Here is a 21,479-nt window from a genome sequence, read left to right on the forward strand (position 1 = left end):
TTATTTAACTTGAGTTTATCAGGTGCTTTCTGCCAGCATTCTGACTGATATATATTGTCCTGTAACAGTGCCTGACACTCTGTCATTAGAGATTTATTCTTTTGTCTTTCATTGTACCATCAGAAGAACACTGTCAGAAACTTCAAATCCATTATCAACCACTCGCATGTCCATATGAAACATAATTTTTTTTTCTGATATAACAACTCATTATGCCTGGCATCATTCAAGGAAGGGCTGTAAAATAATTTATAAATATCACGGTTGACAAGGGATATATGTTATTCACTCATATTTTGTTGTTACAGATGGTGTAGTATAGTGGTTAAAAGTCAGATCATCTGGATTTTAATACTGATTCTATTTCTTATTAATTGTTTAACTTTGGATGATTTTCTTCACATCCTGAATCTTAGTGAATAATAACAGTACCTACCTCATAGGGATTTTATGATGACTAAATAACTTAGTCATTCAGAGTACTTAACATAGTACATACTGCAGAGACCACACACCCTGTGGTGCCGCTGCCATGCAAATCCAGCAGGTAGGCCTCACAGCCTCCAACCATCTCCATCCTTAGCCTGGACCAGTGCGAGTGGAGCAGGGAGAGGTCCAGCAGGGGATATGGAAGCTCTGCAGAGAACGCACAGCCTGCGGGGCTGCCACCCAACCGAGCAGCCCAGCCCAGTGTGGGCGGAGCATGGAGAAGTCCACCAGGGGAGGCCAAAGCTCTGCAGGGACCACACTCCCTGCAGTGCCACCACCGCATGATCCAGCAGCATGGCCCAGTGCACAAGGAGCAGGGAGAAGTCCAGCAGGGGAGGTGGAAGCTCGGCAGAGACCACACACCCTGCAGTGCTGCCATGTGACCCAGCAGCCTGGCCGAGTGCATGCTGAACAGTGAGGTGGCTCCATGGAGAGGCCCAAGACATGAGGCAACCACACACACAAGGCATTAGTGACCAACTGAGCAGACACTGAGGTAGCCATACCAAATTGGCAATCCCAGCAACATCCTAGCCAGACAATAGTGTCAGACCTGTAGACTGTGAAACCCCCTGCCACAATGACTAAACATCAAAGGAAAGATATCAGAAATATGAAAAATCAAGAAAGAACACCACCAAAGGGTAATAACTCTAAAGCTCTAGATCCTATAGAACAAGAAGCCCTTCAAATGTCTGACAAGGAATTTTGATTGATAATTCAAAGGAAACTGAATGAGATACAAGAAAACTCAGCTAGACAACATGATGAAACAAGGGAAAGTATACAGGACCTGAAAGAGGAAATGTACAAGGAAATCAATGCCCTGAAAAAGAATGCAGCAGAACTTGCCAAACTGAAGAATTCATTCAATGAAACAAAAAACACAACAGAGAGTTTAACCAGCAGGCTTGCAGAAGTAGAAGAGAGAACTTCTGACCTTGAACATGAGCTGTCTGAAATAACACAGGCAGACAAAAGAAGGAAAAAAGAATTAAAGGAACTGAAGAAAATCTGCGAGAGGTATCAGACAACCTTAAGCGCTCAAATATCTGAGACATGGGTATTCCAGAAAGGGAGGAAAAAGGAGATGGCATTGTAAACATATTCAACAAAATACTGGTAGAAAACTTCCCAGCTATAGGAAAAGTCACAGATCTTCAGATTCAGGAAGCTCAAAGATCCCCAAACGTATTCAACCCAAAAAGGTCTTCTCCAAGACGTGTTATAGTCAAATTGGCAAAACTCAAAGACAAACAGAGAATCTTAAAAGCTGCAAAGGAGAAGCATCAAATCACCTATAAGGGAGCCCCAATCAGACTAACATCAGAATTTTCATCACAAACCCTAAAAGCCAGAAAGGAATGGGATGATATATTCAAAATACTGAAAGACAGAGATTGCCAGCCAAGAATACTCTAGCCATAAGGCTATCCTTCTGAAATGAAGGGCAAATAGTATATTTCTCAGACAAACAAAAACTGCGGGAGTTCACTAGCACAAGACCACCCTTACAAGAAATTCTCAAGGGAGTACTGGGTTTGGTACCTGAAAAATAACTACCACTGCCATAAAAACACAAGAAAAATCAAAACCTACTACTATTATAAAAATGGCATTCATGAAGAGAAAAAAAAACAAACAGAAAGGCTATCTACAACCCAGGAAACCCACAAATACAGAAAACAAACAATAACCCAGAAAGAAAGTAATAAAAGACACCGAAGACATCCAAACAATAATCAATAAAATGCTAGGTTTAAATCAACACTTTTCAATAACAACTCAATGTAAAAGGCTTAAATTCCCCAATAAAAAGACACAGACTGGCTGACTGGATTAAAAAGGAGGACCCAACTATATGCTGCCTTCAAGAGACCCACCTTATCGATAAAGACTGACATAGACTAAGAGTGAAAGGATGGAAAAAGATTTACCATGCGAACAGAAATGAAAAACGAGCTGGAGTAGCTATTCTTATATGTGACAAAATAGACTTTAAACTAAAAACCATAAAAAGAGATAATGAGGGATACTACAAAATGATAAAAGGATTGATCCATCAAGAAGACATAACAAACATAAATATAAATGCACCCAATATTGGAGCAGTCAGATTTATAAAACAAACATATCAGAAATGGAAAGAACTATCCAGACATTTATATGGAATAACAAAAGACCATGCACAGCCAAAGCAATGCTGAGCCAAAAAAATAAAGCAGGAGGCATAACACTACCTCACTTTAAACTATACTACAAAGCTATAATAACCATAACAGCATGGTACTGTCATAAATACAGACACACTGATCAATGGAACAGAATAGAGAATCCAGTAATCAACCCACACACCCACAGCCATCTGATCTTTGACAAAGGCACCAAGCCTATACACTGGGGAAGAGACTGCCTCTTTAGCAAATGGTGCTGGGAGAACTGGATATCAATATGCAGGAGAATGAAACTAGACCCATACCTCTCACCATATACTAAAATAAACTCAAAATGGATTAAAGAATTAAATATACACCCTGAAACAATAAAATTTCTTAAAGAAAACATAGGAGAAACACTTCAGGAAGTAGTACTGGACACAGACTTCATGAATATGATCCCAAAAGCACGGCAACCAAAGGAAAAAGAAACAAATCGTATTATATCAAACTAAAAAGCTTCTGCACAGCAAAGGAAACAATTAACAGAGTTAAAAGAAAACAAACAGAGTGGGAGAAAATATTTGCAAAATATACATCTGACAAAGGATTAATATCCAGGATATACAAGGAACTCAAACAACTTTACAAGAAAAAAACAAGCAACCCAATTAAAAAATGGGCAAAAGAGCTAGGTAGGCATTTCTTTAAGGAAGATATATGAATGGCCAACAGACACATGAAAAAATGCTCAACATCACTCAGCATTCGGGAAATGCAAATCAAAATCTCACTGAGATACCATCTCATCCCTGTTAGGATGGCTAATATCCAAAAGACTGTGAACAATAAATGCTAGCGAGGTTGTGGAGAAAAAGGAACTCTCATCCATTGTTGGTGGGACTTCAAAATGGTGCAGCCTCTATGGAAAATGGTATGGAGGTTCCTCAAACAATTGCTGATAGATCTACCATATGACCCAGCTATCCCACTTCTGGGATTATATCCAGAGGAATGGAAATAATGAAGTTGTAGGTATACCTGTTCCCCAAAGTTCATCGCAGCACTCTTTACAATAGCTAAGAGTTGGAACCAGCCCAAATGTCCATCATCAGATGAGTGGATATGGAAAATGTGGTATATCTACACAATGGAATACCACTCAGATATAAAAAAGAATGAAATACTGCCATTTGCAATGACATGGATGGACCTAGAGAGAATTATATTAAGTGAAGCAAGTCAGGCACAGAAAGAGAAATATCAGATGTTCTCACTTATTTGTGGGAGCTAAAAATAAATAAATAAATGTGCAAAAAAATGGGGGGAAAACATAGTACATACTAACTTCAATAAATGCTAGCTTTTATTAACACTTAGCACATTTATACCATATTCATTTATGTATGAATCCTTCCTTGTATCCATCTGTTTCACAAATCTTGAGTTCCTACTGTGTCAGACATTATGCTATGCCTGGGATATAATGCTGAAGAAAACTACAAAAGGTCTCTTCCCACATGTAGCAGGTCTTGATCTAGAAGCAAAAATACATGGACAAATAAATGTAATCACAAATCACTTTCACAAATAAATGTAAAACTTGTATAAACACTATGTAGGAGATGTTCCTGGTATCACATGATGAAATCATGGAGGCGTTTTATCTCTGTGAGCCTGCAGACTTTACACCATGTGGATGCTGCCATTTTTCACAATTAGAAACACCCCACTTCTTGGAACTAATTTTCTTGAACTAGGGAAATAACCATAGGATGGATTTGGGGACCCATTGGACTCACTGTAAGTTGGAAGTGGGCTAAACTCCATTAATCACCTGAGTCCCATAATCCCTTATTCTAACAGGAGAGCCACTATGACTTTTTAAGTCTCCTGTAATCATTGCCAGTTGAGATCCAGTGTCCAGCAGTCTCCAGAAGATCTGATTATTTCACTTCCCCTAGTACACAGTTACTTTGGTAAAAGGCCATTGGTACCTTTGAGGAAGGATGGGAGAAAGACTAACAACATAAATTTTCTGTAGTGTCCTTCCTCAAGGGGACCCAGATATCCCTTCATTCAAGAAGTTCTGGGTTTATAAACTAGCTCAAGTCTGGGAATTGACTGAGGGGCCATGACTCTCTGTTTTTATGATTCAGGTTAGACTTGTGTACAGCTGACCTAGTTTTCTGCTTACACAGATCAAGCAAGAATTTAGTAGGCTTCCCATTTATTGGACTTCTAGGAATACCATGATTAACTAGCCAATGCCATAGATCTACACAAATCAGACCATTCTGATTTTTGCTTTGCCTCTGCTGTCCATTATGGTAACTATACCCACCTTGCCTTTGGTGGATGAGTGCCACCACTTGGCCCCTGTCACCCTTGGATCCAATTATTACCATGGCATTTAAGTTTTCTAATTTTTTACACTCTGCTTCCTTTTAGTTATAAATTTTGGTTTTACTCCATGCCTTTGCTGACATAATTCAGTGTAGGCTGTTACAAGTAGCCACACAGCTACCTGGATGCTTTGCTGCTTAGAAATTTCTTCTGCCAAATACCCTGGTTCATCACTTTTAAGTTCCACACTCCATAAAACTTTCCAGCATGGACACAATTCAGCCAAGATTTTTGCCCGTTTATAACAAGGGTGAACTTTGCTCCAGTTTTCAATAAGCTCTCCCTTAGTTTCATCCGAGACCTCTTTAGAATGGCCTTTACTATTCATATTTCTATCAGCATTCTGGTCACCACCATTTAACCAGTCTCTAAGACATTCCAAACTTTACCTGGTCTTCCTGTCTTCTAAGCCCTCACCAGAATCTAGGCTTTATCTAGCCTTCTCCTCCAAATTCTTCCAGACTCTGCCCATCACCCAGTATGAAAGCTGATTCCACATTTTCAGGTATTCATTATTAGCAACAAAAATGGACTAGTGCACTATCGCTGAAGGAAGAGTAGAAGCCAATTAGACAAAGAGGGTACATCCAAACAGAAGGAAAAGGAAGTGCAAATACCATGGGGGAAAAAAGGATGATGAATATGAATGACTAGGAAAGGCCCAGCTGGCTAGCCCAATGATGTGAATTTCCTGTGGGAAGATCAAGGCTTCATTTATCTTCCAAGAATTCAGATAAGTGTGGCTGGGGGTGTGTCTGAACTTCAAGTTAGAAATGTAGTTAAGGATTATATGGCACAGGGCCTTGCACACAGTGTTAAAATTTTTGCCTTTGCCTTAACAGAAATAGGAAGTTACTGAAGGTTTTCATTTTGTGTGTGTGTGTGTGTGTGTGTGTGTGTGTGTGTGTGTGTGTGTGTGTGTGTGTGTGTGTGTGTGTGTGTGTAAAAATAAGGTCACTAGATTTTGAGAAAAAAAGTCATTCTAACTGACTGCATGGTGGGGATGTAAGATGGATGCAGTCAGACCAATTAAGAGGATATTGCAGTAGTTCAGGAAAGAGTCGATGGTGGCTAGGACTAGAGTCATGGCAGTGGAAATTGAAAATAGTGGATGAATTTGAAAGGTAAATTGAATATAGAGTGGAAGTTTCAAGGATTACCCCTAGTTTTCTGATTTGTGGAACTGGATGGACAGTTAGGGCATGCTGAAAAAGAGCCAAGTTGAGGGATCATATATTCTATTTTGTATATGTTATATGTGAATTAATTTTTAAACATTCAAAAAGATATATCATGTTTATAAAAGCTAAATGAGTATTAGAGATGAATCATGGACCCACATTTTGTGTGGGAATAGATAACATGATCTTTATGGGTTTCTTCCAGCTCTTTGGTTTTAAGTTCTAATGTTTTTATCACTAACCAACTATGTGGTCCTTGGCAAGACATTTACCTTTCTTGAGCCTTAGCTCTCTCAACTGTAAAATGAGGAGGTTGAATAATATGATCTACAAAAATGAGGTTTTATAAAATTTAATAAACAAACCAAGGACAGGAACCAGTTTTTATAGGTATATATTCTCATCATATGCTTCTACCTCCTCTTATTCCCTAAATGAATGTCCCAGAGTTGATCACTACTTTAAATTAGGAACAGAATAACCACTGGAGTATGCCAACGAGACATATTAAAGTCAATTATTTGACTGATACAAATAAAATCCATGAGTATTGTATTGTAGAGACAAAGTTTTGGAGACTAAAGTTGTCTGGGTTTTTCTGCTACCTTTCTTTAGCAACAATCACTCAATTCAACTAGCTAATTATTCCAAATTCCCATTTCACCTCTTTTATTTCATATACCTTCACATCTATTATTACCGGTGTTAATATATCCATAGTTTTATTGATTATTTCCAAAAATGACTTGAGGAAGCTGATTACAAAATGTATCTTGGTGTGATACAGTTTCTAAAATGAAAGTAAATATATATGCTATGGTCTGAATGTTTGTCCCCTCCACAGCTCATGTGGAAGCTTAATCCCCAATGTGGTATTTGAAAGGTGAGGCCTCCAAGTCGTGATTGGATCATGAGGAATCCATTCATGGATTAATGGGTTAATGGTAATGGGTTATCACAGAGTAGACTGGGGGATTTATAAGGAGAAGAAGAAGCATGTTAGCATATGCTCTTGCTCTGCCCTCACCATGTGATTGCCTGTGTTGCCATGGGACTCTGTAGAACAAAGTCCCTACCAAGAAGAAGGCCTTCACCAGATGAGCCACTCAACCTTGAACTTCCTAGCCTCCAAAATTGTAAGAAATAAATTGTTTCTTTATAAATTACCCAGTTTCAGGTATTCTATTTAAGCAACAGAAAACAGACTAATACAATGTATATTGAATAGGGAGGAAAGGATAGCAAAGGTTTCAAACAGTCCCCTAATTGAATATAATTAATGTGAATGGGAATGTGAAGCTTAAGTGAACTTCTTGGCAAAGGTAAAAGAGAGAAATGTGAGCAGTTATATAATATTCATTGTCTTATCAAAGAAAACATGGATGCATTCTAGAAGCAAATTTTTTACCCTGGATTAAATTCTGAAAGGAATTAAATACATAACCTCTTAGACTGGGGACAGTGAAAAGCAGCATAGTATTTTTCGGTTATTTCTAGAAAATAAAAGTGCTCAAATTCCAGAAAACAGAGGGGATATTGGAGGTGATAAAAAGGGAGATAATGAACATTATTGGACACCTACTAGGTATCTTGTATAGTTGTTTTATATTTGTTATCCTATTTTACCTTCATCAATTTTCTATGAGATAGATATTATTTCCATTTTAAATATGGGAGTCCTGAGGCTTGGAGATATTGTCTATAGGCTCCATTATAGGTATTTACAGTCTTTGGTGTGTTAAGCATCAGACTTAAAAGTGTTGCTTAATATTGATTTCTACTGATTACTGCCCATGGTTTTAGCTTCATGCCCCCTGCAGGTCTTAGGCTAAGCTATTTCTATGCCACACATGTGACATATGGATATGGAAGAGGTCCTAGTCCTAGGCTTTAGCCTCTCTAGTTGTACCATGCATCCACCCACCTGAGTTGTTATGACCTCCTGAGGGTGCTGCCATCAATTGGTACATGGGTTCTATGAATTCCTACTAAATCTTCATTCTGATTTTTGTCTCCAGGAATTTATTTTATCCTCCTCTTCTTGACCTTATGTGTCGCTTTACCCTTTCATCAGTCCTTCAGAGACAAGGAGATTATTTATTTTTCATGTTCAGGATTTTGCAAATGACTGAGGTTCTTTCTGATTCCCACTTTGCAAAACTTCTGGTCTCCTCATTGAAAGAGAGTGGGGGAAAGCCAAAAAACATAATGATCTCAAGAAATATTCTACAACACTAGTAAATTGAAAAGCTGAAAATAAAGCCTAGGTGTACCTGGAAAAACAATGTTGTGTGTATTATATTAGTATAGCACAGAAATTAAATTCATGGCCTTACAAGTTAAACAGATAGGGCTTTGAATCTCGGTTCAGACATTTAGTATTTTTATGACCTTGGGTAAGCCAGTTATCTACCCTTTATGTACCTCTTTACTGGTTTCCAAAATGGAGATATACATTGTTCACCTACATAGACACTCTGGGAGATTAAATGAGATCATAGACACAATGTGCTGAGGGCAAGTTCTGGCATATCATTTGTTCAATCATTAGAATATTCCAAAGTAACTTTCTCAATTAGAGTGCATGAGAAGTAAACCACACACAAAAATTAATTCAAAATGGACCAAAGACCTAAACAAAAAGAGCTAAAATTATAAAACTGTTGGAAGAAAACATATGGGAAAAGTTTCATGACATTGAATTTGGCAATGATTTATTGGATATGGCACCAAAAGCATAGACAACAACAAAAGATTAAATAGACAAGTTGGGCTCCCTCAATATTAAAAACTTTGGTGCATCAAAGGACACTATCAACAGAGTGAAAAGACAACACATGGAATGGGAGAAAATATTTGCAAATCATACATCTGGTAAGGGATTAATATCCAGAATATATAAGGAACTCCTACAACTCAACAACAAAATAATAAACAGCTCAATTAAAAAATAGACAAAAGATTTGGATAGATGTTTCTCCCAAAAAGATATTCATATGGCCAATAAGCACATGAACAGATGCTCAACATCACTAGTAATTACAGAAATGCAAATCAAAACCACACTGAGATATCAACACACACCCATTAGAATGGCAACCATAAAAATAAAATAAAATAAAATTGCAAGTCTTGGCAAGGATGCAGAGAAATTGGAACTCTTGTGCATTGCTGGAAAAAATGTAAAATGTGCAGCCAGTGTGGAAAACTGCGTGGTGGTTCCTCAAAATATTAAACATAGAATTACCGTAGGATCCAGCAATTCCACTTCTGGACATATACCCATTAGTTTTGGAAGCAGAGACTCAAACAGGTATACCCATGTCCATAGCAGGATTATTTACAATAGCCAAAAGGTGGAAGCAACCCTAGGGTTCTTCAGTGGATGAATGAATAAACAAAATGTGAAATATACATACAAAGAAATATTATTTAGCCTTAAAACGGGATGACATTTTGATAGAAGCTACAATGTGCATAAACCTTGATGACATTAGACTAAATGAAATAAGCCACACATAAAAATACAAATACTGCATGATTTCACTTATATTAGGTACCTAGAAGAGTCAAATTAATGGAGACAGAAAGAAGAATGGTGGTTTCCAGGAACTGGAGGCAGGGGGAAATGGAGACGTTATTGTTTAATTAGTACAGAGTTTCAGTTTTGGGACTATGAAAAAGTTCTGGAGATGGATGGTAGTGATGATTGCACAATGATGTGAATGCACTTAATGCCACAGAACTACACACTTAAAAATGGTTAAAATGGTTAATTTTATGTTTTGTGTATCTAACCATGGTAAACAAAAATAAAATGCCTAGGAACTCTCAAGAATCACAGGCAGAATCTCCTTCCCTACTAAAAGTTCAATTTAAGTGACAACTCAAGACACATTAGCTACAATTGCAAAATGACCTGCACAAAAGAATTCAAATACGTGCCATAAACTCAAGTCTGTGTTCATGTGGGTTGAGGTTAGCTGTATGATCAATTAGGAAATTCCTATCCCACTTACTGGTGTTCTCAGTTCTCAATTTCAGCCTTATATTTTGACAAGGAATAAACACATTTTCCCTGGAGTATTTTGGCCTTTAACTGTCCTTTCTAGTTGATGTCATAGATCATCTAGCAAACCTGGGAATGAGCTAATTCTGTACCTTATTTTTAACACATGTACATTCAATGTTCATCCTAGGCAAGATTGTTAAGTAAGAGAAATTTTCCTCTAATCTATTTTTTTTTTTAAATCTTTTTCCTCCTCTCCAGGGACCTAACTTGCAACAGTTGACCCAAGTTATGGAACTTTCTTGATTCCCCTTCTCCTATTGATACAGATTTATCTTTTGCTCCATTTTAGAAAGCAAAACTCATTCAAGGATTCAGAGTAAATTAATGTCTGATAATTGCTTTAAATATTTCCTATAGTTGATATGGTTTCCATTTTGACATGAGTTTTCATTGCTTCATCCCAAACAGATGATGTGAAAATTTCAAGAAAATTATGGGGAGTAAATGGAAGATACACGTTTTGTTTTGCATCTCAAATTACATGAAGGCAACTATCTAGTACACCTGGATGTGAGGGTGACCTTGTATAAAGTACTATTTTTTTTACTCATATTGTGGAAAGGCAGGAGTAAAAAAATAACCGGTGTGTGATCTTTTGATATATTCATTGAACAGTAGCCCACTGGTAAGAAAAGACACAGCAAACATGGTATTTCTAGATAGCATCACGGGAGACCCATTTTCCAATTTGAATAAGGGAACCTACCAGGCTGAAAAAGAGATTGGCCCTGACCTGCAGGCATGGCACAGAGTACAGAAACAGGTACTGGGGTATTAGCATCATGTTGTGCTCATAATTTGTTTTTTTTTTTTTTTAATTTACTTTCAGCCGTGCAGCTTTCTCTAATGCTTCTCCTGTGGCCATGCTGTAGAACACAGCAGCAATTGAACTCCAGAAAGCAAAACATCCTCAACTTAGTTGTCTTTAACAAAACAAGACATTTTGTGCTGCTTTAGTGACAACAGAAGTAGAAATTGCACTTTTAATAAAACTCTAAAGGAATAAGAGTCAGTAAGGGACAATTATTTCATGGTTGCAGTATGATGACTTACCTCCTCAAAAAGAGACAAATTCTATGCATGGAATTTCAGTAAATGAACAGAAAAGGATCATTCCTATATTGTTGCAAAGAGAAACTTTTGCTAATTTTGCTTTATATTCATATTTTCATTTCTTCTCTTAGCTATTTCTCAATATCTACTAGTCCCTACTGGCTTTAATTTCAACTTACTTCCTCCTCCATATGCTAGATCTATTCCTTTCATGGTTTGTTTGGCTTAACATCTCTTTAATTCAATAAGTAGGTTCAGTTCAACAGTGGGACTTAAAAATGGCATGATGTTAAAGGATATGGGCCACCATGACAAAGAGCACATGTAATAGGCAGGAGCACTAGTATTCGAGTGTTTTATTCTTTTAGTTTTTTTCTTTGTAAAAGTCACATGAAAATACACTTTTATGAAGGGAATGATAGCCTATATGAAAGACGTCCAATGGACACTGTCATATTTTCCTGCTAAGTATATTTTTGAGTCAATTATTCCTGAAAGATTCTCTTCCTGGGTTAGGTCTATTCTAGGGCCAAGGGGATTCAATATTTACCTCTAGAAAAACTATGATTTGTACTGTGAATTTCAATACCTAAAAACCAATTCATTCTCAAATTAATTTTTAAAAACCTTATAGATTGCAACCAGCAGCCCTGGGCCAGGGAACAGGTCATTTTTACCCCTAGTTGTTTTGTAGAGAACATATGGTATTCCTGGGGCCATACTCCCCAGTGATCATTCCAGGGTACATCGATGAGTGTTACAGCTCTGGAATTCACTCCGAGGATTCTGGAGAGGAAAGAGGATTAAACTTTTCTCATTATTTTATTTTCTGTCATGTTTTTTTCCCTTTAGACCCCAACCTTAACCTGTATAACAATCATTATGAGTGAGTTTTTGCCATAACCTGTGTGCCTCTTGCTTGTCCCTGTACTTCTAAGACCTAGGGGGCATAATAAGCATGTACTGTGATTTCATAAAGAAAATATAGAAAAGATAATTTCCAAATCAAGTAGCTAAAGTAAATTCAAGCAATCCATGCAGAAGGCAATGTATAAAAATAAACCTTAGGTAATGGAGGGGGATTTTCAGCATTGAAGCCATACTATGAATTTCCCTTTGTTGTTCATGTTAGAATCTTTATTTGAAGCATTGCTGCAAATGTCACAACCTTACAGGAAATGCTGACTTTGATAAGATCCATTTGGTACCTTAATCCCCAAATCTTGAACAGGATTGAGTCCAGTTATCCTTTATGAGAGTGTTGCTAAATAAAATATTCAAATACTTAGTATGTACCACATTTCATTGATTTTTTTTTTTCACATTTTAGCATCTCTGAAATCAGGACACCCATTAAAATTGATGGATTGTCAGAGTTTAATAGATTTTCTTCTTTCTTGGTGAAAAAATAAAGTACATCTTATAATTGATGGCATCCTAGATTTGATAAAATATGGTGTTACCTTGCTATTGTTAGTGAGCCCATTAATATATGCTTTATTTTCTACATTTGATTATTTAAGCTTTGGTGAATGGAAATATTATGCACTAATTACTTCCTGAAACTTAAAATCATAATTTTAATGCCTTTTCTTATGAATAGTCATAATTTAATCCCATGCCACTTTGGTATAATATTTTAACTTTCATATACACTAAAATACTGAAAGGATTGGAAGACCACATACATACTCTAAGAGGTATTTATTGACTAGATTAGATAGAAGCATCAATGATGATATTTGATTCAATTTTTATAATTAAATAAGTAATTCCTCTATTGTCTATTATAGCAAAATTCTTTAGTATCACAGTAATAATAGTATATTAATTAACCAATGTCAAACAAATTCATAGTAATTCACTAAAACATTTTAAATTTGGTGCAAAATTTTATTTTTATGGAGTTAAAAAATATATTAATGCAATAAAATGACAATGATAAAAATACAGTTTTAGTGTACTTCAGTTGTCATGAAAATGTCAGTTGGAAATAAAGATTAATGCTTAACAATGAAACTGCAGACAATAATTAAAAAGATTTATTAGTTAATATTTTTTCCCTTGAACCATTTATGAGTGTAGAACATACCATACCGGACACCACATTATAATTTGTAATGTGAAATACAATTCCTAATCATTAACTGTCTTTGACTCTACTCGAACTTCAAAATATTTAAGTTGCTGATTTGCTGTGGGCAATTCTACTGTAATCAATAAAGTTCAAGCAATTAAAGTGAAATCTATGAAAACAAGATAAGCAAAGATTTTGACTAATTTTATGGTAAGTTAACATAATAGTCTTTTCTGTGGGCTTGGATTATCTATATTTGTGTCCTACGCTAAGTAAATTCATCATTAGGTGATTATTCAAACAATGAATTATACAATAAGCTTCTAGAAGTGTGGTACCAGTTTTTATTACTCTCTATATACCCTCAGCACTTAGCAAAGTGCTTTGAATACAACAGAGTTTCAGTAATGGTTTGTGGAATAAACTACAAAAGTAGAAAAACGTATTGCCTAGCTCCATTGTACAAGCATTTTGATAAGGAGTTATATGTTCTTTTTTTTTCCCCACCATATAAATCAATACTTGCAGACTCAAAACATAGTAACTCCTCAACTAAGAAACATTTTCAGTTATATGCTAATACATTTGCATCACTAGCTATGATTGTAGACAAGGAAATTACCACTCAAAATCTCAGTATCTTCATCTATGAAATCAGGAGATGAGATTGTGGAGTTCACATGTAGGCAGAAAGGTTTTATGAACTAAAAAATACTCAAGTTTAAATTTTAAATTTTAAATATTTTTGATAAGTTCAGTACTGCCAAGTTGCATAACATTGGGGAGCACCATTCACGTCTGTAATATAGAGGTTGACTTCATCTTTGATGTTTCATTGCTGATAGATTTCAAGTCCCACCAATCCTTTTTTCCCTTCTGCCCCACACCTGGGCAAGCTGATAAGAAAGCTCGGGTGCTCCTTCCGCAGGAAGTTTAAACGGCACAAACCTCAGCCTGTGTGCAAAAACCCTAACTCTGGCTCCAGCCACTGACTACATAAAAACCCCAAGCCAGTCTCCTTTCCCTGATGTCTCAAGCCATTTTCAAAACAGCGTGGGAGCCACCCTGCTGTCCCTAGAAATCTTCATTACATAGTAATAAACCTGTTCAGACCTTTTTGGTGTATGTGTGTGTGTATTCATGGTGTCATCAGTCTTGACATCAGAACCACATCTTGGGTGTGGGGAAATCCATCCTACTTCTGCAGAGTGGCCACAATAATGTCCATCAGTCAATATAAATGGATTTCCTTTGAGTTGTACAGTGTACAGTCAGCACTGCTGCACCCAGCGACCCTGAACAGTTCCATTGATTTGCAATAACAGAAATACCACTGTTTGTCAGCACCACACTCACCCAGTGAGCAACCGGCCATCCCTATATGGTATCCGAACCCGTGGCCTTGGTGTTATCAGCACCACACTCTCCCGAGTGAGCCATGGGCCGGCCCCGAAATACCACTGTTTGTGTTTTTGAATAATATGAGTTTATTTCTAGGAAGAGGTCATGTATTTTCAATGTACCTTTCACCTAGCACCTCTTCACAAATGAGGGGGAAAAAATGACAGAAAAATTAAGAAATTTATGAAGGATCCTACATTAGTTAGTAGAAGTGCAAGAAAACCCAAGTCTTCTAGTTCCCAGCCTAGTGCTATTTGCACTACACTACTTTGCTTTTATGACCTATCCACCAACACCAAAGAGATCTGGCCTTGAAATCTTTCAGAATGTGGCCTTCTCTCTGCATGTAAAACGTTGTTCTGAAGATAACACACATTTCATAGCCTCCCAAGCAGCCATGTCTACTGACACAAACCTGCCCTGGAACTATATAGATAATCTCCTGTATGTCCAACTAAACTTCCTAAAAGTATCACTTGGTAATTATGAATCTCTGAGTATAGTGTCTCAAATTTATCTTCGATTATTATATATTTGTATGTATTACCTCTTTACTCAAAACATAAGTTTCATAAAGGCACAAACAGTTCTAAGTACATAGTAATTGATCAAATAATATTTATTTGTTCATTAATGTATCTATACTGTCAAGTAATCACCACTCCTTATCATTAGAAAAAGAGAATGTTAACTCAGAATATACTCAGAATTTTTCTCTAATCAGTTTTTTTTATTAAAAAAAAAATACACAAGATATAAAAGAGAAGCTGGTTTAGGTCCCTTAACTGATTTTCATTCCATGTTATATTCCATACTGTTTTTCTTTAATCAAGGCAAATACTCTAGCTTTTACTCGCTTTTTTTAAATTTTATTTTATCAGTATACAATGCAGTTGATTTTCACGTCCCTTTACTGAATCCTCCCTCCCCTCTCCCCCTCCCACCCATCAACATCATATCTGTTCGCTTGTCTTAACAAATTCAAGGAATTGTGATTGTTGAGTCTTCTTTCCCACACCCTCTCATTTGTTTGTGTATTTATTTATTTATTTTTAACTCCCACAAATAAGTGATAACATGTGGTATTTCTCTTTCTGTGCCTGACTTATTTCACTTAACATAATTTTTTCTAAGTCCGTCCATGTTGCTGCAAATGGCAGTATTTCATTCTTTTTTATAGCAGAGTAGTATTCCATTGTGTAGATGTACAACAGTTTCCTTATTAACTCATCTGATGATGAACATTTGGGCTGGTTCCCACTCTTGGCTATTGTAAATAGTGCTGCAATAAACATGGGAGTACAGGTATCCCTTCAGCATGATGATTTCCATTCCTCTGGGTATATTACCAGCAGTGGAATAGCTGAGTCATACGGTAGATCTATCTGTAATTGTTTGAGGAACCTCCAAACCATTTTCCATAAAGGCTGCACCATTTCTCAGTCCCATCAACAGTGTAAAAGGGTTCCTTTTTCTCCACAACCTCACCAGCATTTATCATTCTCAGTCTTTTGGATATCAGCCATCCTAACTGGAGTGATATGGCATATCAGTGTGGTTTTGATTTACATTTCCTGAATGCTAAGTGATGTTGCACATTTTTTTATGTGTCTGTTGGCTATTGGTATACCTTCCTTTGAGAAATGCCTATTCAGCTCCTTTGCCCATTTTTAATTGGGTTATTTGTTTTGTTTGTTTGTTTGGGGGTTTTTTTTGCTGTAAAGTTGTTTGAGTTCCTTATATATTCTGGATATTAATAATCCTTTTTCAGATATATATTTTGCAAATATTTTCTCCTACTCTGTTGGTTGTCTTTTAATTCTATTAATTGTTTCTTTTGCTGTGCAGAAGCTTTTTAGTTTGATATAATCCCATTTGTTTATTTTTCCTTTGATTGCCTGTGCTTTGGGGGGTTGTATTCCTGAAGTTTGTGCCCAATCCTACTTTCTAGTTTTTATTCTTAAGAATGTTTTCCTGATGGGTTGTTGGTCATTGAACAGCACATAGTATTTAGTTTATCTAAGCAATGAGTACAGTTTTCCTGGAAATAAAACAGGGGAAACAACAAAAGGAAATATAAAAAAGAGTATCTATATTCCATAAACAATTGCCTAAAATCTCCCTTTGGAGAGAATTATGTAATCAATATATTTTAAAATTTTACCAGGTCCGTATGGCTTAATGCCATTTTCCCCTATGTTATGTTATGTTTATGAACAATTCTAGCTGAATCTCTGTCTTCCAGTTTCCGTGGATTTAATGAAATTGGATTTTAGTATTGTAGAACATAGGAGGAGGAATTGGAGGAAGATAATTTAGAGGGACAGGCTGGTTGCTATTCTCAGGTGATGAGCAAAATCATCATTTTGATGTAGTGGAGAAAGCATAGCTGGAATTTTTTATCTTACTAAATGCACACTGTCCTCATTGTCTTAGTGCATTGGGGCTATTATAACAGATACTTTAGACTGGTTAATTTATAAACAACAGAAATATATTTCTCACAGTTCTGGAGGCTGGGAAGTTCAAGATCAAGCAGCCAATAGATTTGATGTCTGATGAGGATCCATTTCCATAGACTGTGCCTTCTCACTGTGTCCTCACATGATAGAAGGGGCAAGGCAGCTCACTGGGGCCACTTTTATAAGAGAACGAGTTTCTTCCTGAGGGTGAAACCCTCCTCACCTAAGCCCCTCCTAAAGGTCCCACCTCTTAATATTATCACATTGGGTATTAGATTCCAACATATGAATTTTGGAGGGACACCAACATTCAGACCATAGCACTATTGTTGGCATTAGTGAAATGGTCTTCACTTCAGAATGGTCTTGGATAATTCATGGGACCAGATTATTACCTAGCAATATAACCTATATATCTAACAGTGAAAATATTTTCATGAATACTCACTAGTAAGTCATCGAAACATATTTTGCAGAAATTAGACTGTGGACTTCTAGAGATCAATGTATTTAAATAAAACATTCCAGACGTCAGTTCAAAAGATCTGTTCAATTATTGATCCAGTGTGTTTCAGCATTAAAATACATAATTATACACAATTTACAGCTGTTTATATGGCAATAACTGCAGAGATAGGGAGACAGAGGAAGAGACAGAGAAAATAAACCAATAGAAAAATAAAAAATAAATTTCACACTTAAAAAAACTTTCCCTGAAAAATGTCAATGTAGCATTGAAAAGTTTACCAGGTGAAAAAGTAGGCCATCTTTCTTTCTATTTTCACTAAGGTAATTGATTATCAGTAATTGGCATGAAATTTCTTTCCAAATGAGACCTTTTGTTGGTAAAAGAAAGAATAATAGTGCACAGTCAGGAAATTTCCCTCTGTATAGTCCCAAATAATTGGCTGCCAGTGTCTATTTTTGTTGGTATATGTCAGTTCCATAAAGCCAATCAACCTATTATCTAGATCTCTGTTTGATATTGCCAGTAAAATATCTAAAATAGCATCATTTATAGTTCTAAATGTACAAGATTTTTAAAATAACTTCTATCTTTAAATGTGAGAATAACCTGTGACCTTATAGGTAAAAACTCAATTGCAATTATATTTATCAGAATTGTGATAAATAGATCCCTAGGTTCTTCTTGTCATTGTGGCCTTCTGAAAATATGAATTCATTTAATTACAATACACAGATAACTTGGGAATGGAAAAACAGTTGCAATAACCTATGTGATTTTTTCAAGTACCAGCACAAAACTGAAACTGCACTTGAAGTTACATTATCACACAAGGTTCTGCACACATTCGCTACACTGGAGATTTGATGATAACATTACATATTAACATGCTCATAACTTATAATTAAATTCAAAGTACAACATATTCTCATCTCAAGCTATTAATAAGGTTGTAAAGTACTTGTCTCATTTGTTTGTGACTTTGGCTTTTTTTTTTTTTTTTTTTGTCTTTTTGTGACCGGCCACACCGTGCTCAGCCAGTGAGTGCACCGGCCATCACTTATACAGGATCCGAACCCGCGGCGGGAGCACTGCCGCATTCCCAGCGCCGCACTCTCCCGAGTGCGCCACGGGGTCGGCCCATGACTTTGGCTTTTAACTTCTTTATTTTTAATGTGTTCATGAAGAATTATTTTTCATGTGGTCTCCGTTTCAACTAATCACAGACATTTCTCTAAATGCTTAATACTTCGCACAAACAATTTGAGAAGCTAAACAGATGAACACGAAAAATTCGGGTCCCAGAGATTCTTGGGTCATTTTACTAGTAGCCAGGACAGCATCAGGATCCCCAATATCCCCATCTCAATACTAACGCCAAAATATACCTAATTAGTATGGAGGGCTCAAATCTCAGCTTTGCCTTTTAACAGCTATTTGAACTTGGACAAGTTACTGAAGGTCTCTGTGATTTTGTTTCCTCACCTGTAAACTGATAACAATTATGGGGCCTGCCTCAGGGCATTATTGGAAAGATTGAAGAAATTCGTATGTGTGAAACTTGAAATAGTAAGAGCTATGTGATCATTTGCCATTATTATTTTTCAAAGTGATAAACTTAGTCAATTTCCCAGAGGTTTTCCTGATAGGCTTCAAAAGAGCATTACCATTTTAATGTGAAATTATGGCAGCCATGAAATTCAGGAGAATGGTCTTCAGATGATTTTTGGCTTCCTTTCGCTTTTAGGATCCTACCTACCTCATGTTACACCATGCTCACATCACCATGTCCCTCTCTCACCCTCTCATACTCTTTTCATAATCTTTTTCTATTTTGTCTTACAGACCTATGCGCATGACCTCTGCATAGACTGCTCTTCCTTCCCTTGTTCACCTGTTCTACTCCTGTGTATACTTCAGATGTCATCTCAGTGTCATTGCCTGGGCCAAATCCACCATTATAGCTCTTATAGTTTTGTGAAACTCTCCTTGTAGACTTCATCTGAGTTGTAATTTTGCATTAATTTGTGCCATTATTTGAATATTGTTTGTTTCCACCACTGTTATTTTTTAATCCTGAGAGGGCAGGGATGGTGCACATTTTTACTTAACACTATAGTGTTCACAATGGTGCCGGATACAAAGTAGATACTCAGATATTTACTCAATGAGTGAATAAATTAAAAAATGAGGGAATATTATGCATTGTACCACATCTTCTTCATTTATGTATTTCTTTCAAATACAAAGCACAATGAATGAACCTAAATATTTTGATTGCCCTGAATATTTTTCATGAAAAAAAGAAATTATTGGTCACTCTCCACTTGTAGTTCATCTATAAGCAAACATTTATTTTATAGGCAAATATAACTTTGAGAACAAAGATGAAGAAAGCTTTGAAACAATGTGATAAGACACAATTTTAAATACAAGTAACTTCAGGTGTTTCTACACCTCATTAGGCTCTTACAAAAAGTCTTGACACTTCTGATGATGATAAGAAACTTCTCCCACAGGGCTAAAATACAATTCAAATAACTTTCTGGAAAATCTAAACAGTTGAGTTATACATTGAGATAGAAGTGAGTAGTATTTTTTCCTTTTTTCCTAAAAGTATTATGAAGAAAACAAAAACAAACCTCTGCATATCCATAAGGGTTAGAAAAATGTTATTTATTATTCTTTTTACCTTGGAATTCACTCATACATTCAAGTCACTTCCCTCCTTTTCCCCATAACTTCCAGCACAATTATACTTGTGATATAATTTGGTCATCTTATTTGGTTTGAACATAAGAACTGTTGAGGAAAATTCATATGCATGTAGGCAACTGTGAGGTATGCACTATATTCATTTTAATCATTGCATTTGACTGAGGCATTTAGTAGATTTAAATTACCCAGTCCTAGAGTGTTATACTTTGAATTAGGGGAATAATCCTTAAGAATATAAGAAGTAAATAGAAATTATGTTAAACTATGTCCAAGCTTTTGATATAAGTCTACAGACAATTTTGTGAAAGTGATCTACTCAAGCCACATGTTAAGCCCTGAAATAACTCAGAAAAAAACTGTACTTATTTAAAGCAGTTTGTAAAAGTCTAAGAACACATTTACAGTGGCTGACAAAAGTACATTGTCCTCTGTACTTTATGTCATGTTAAGACAGCACTGATAGTACCTTTTAAACACAGGTCTAGGGACTATATACCTTGATTACATTTTTAACCTCAGTAATTGCAAACATAACATAGAAAGGTCTAACGATCTTAGCTGGAACTAACTGGATAGAAGAATAAGAGAGCTAGTTAAAAGTAGTCTGGTTTCTCCATGAAAATCTCCTCAGGAATAAAACCATCACTTAAGGACTTTAAGTCTGTGTCCTCTGAAGGAGAATCCTCTGGAACAGACTCATCCAGGAAAGGAACTGAAGAAGTTAAAGTTATTTCTCTTTCAGATGCCATTTCAATATAACCACCAAGCCTCTGGTCTAAGACTTGACTGGTCTTGGACAAAATAAACTGTAATGCAGCATTAAATGCAACCAGTTTGGATTGATATATTCTTTTTCTAACCAGCGGAGGGCCTTGGTGAATGGGATGGAAGGCCTTCTCCTGGGTCCATCTGGTAAAATTTGAAGGAGCCCACTCAATTGGAAAAGGAGGCTGAGTAAGGCCTGCAATTGTGTGGTGACATTGAGGGCAAAAACTAGC

This window comes from Cynocephalus volans, chromosome X (assembly GCF_027409185.1).
Source record: "Cynocephalus volans isolate mCynVol1 chromosome X, mCynVol1.pri, whole genome shotgun sequence".
NCBI lineage: Eukaryota > Metazoa > Chordata > Mammalia > Dermoptera > Cynocephalidae > Cynocephalus > Cynocephalus volans.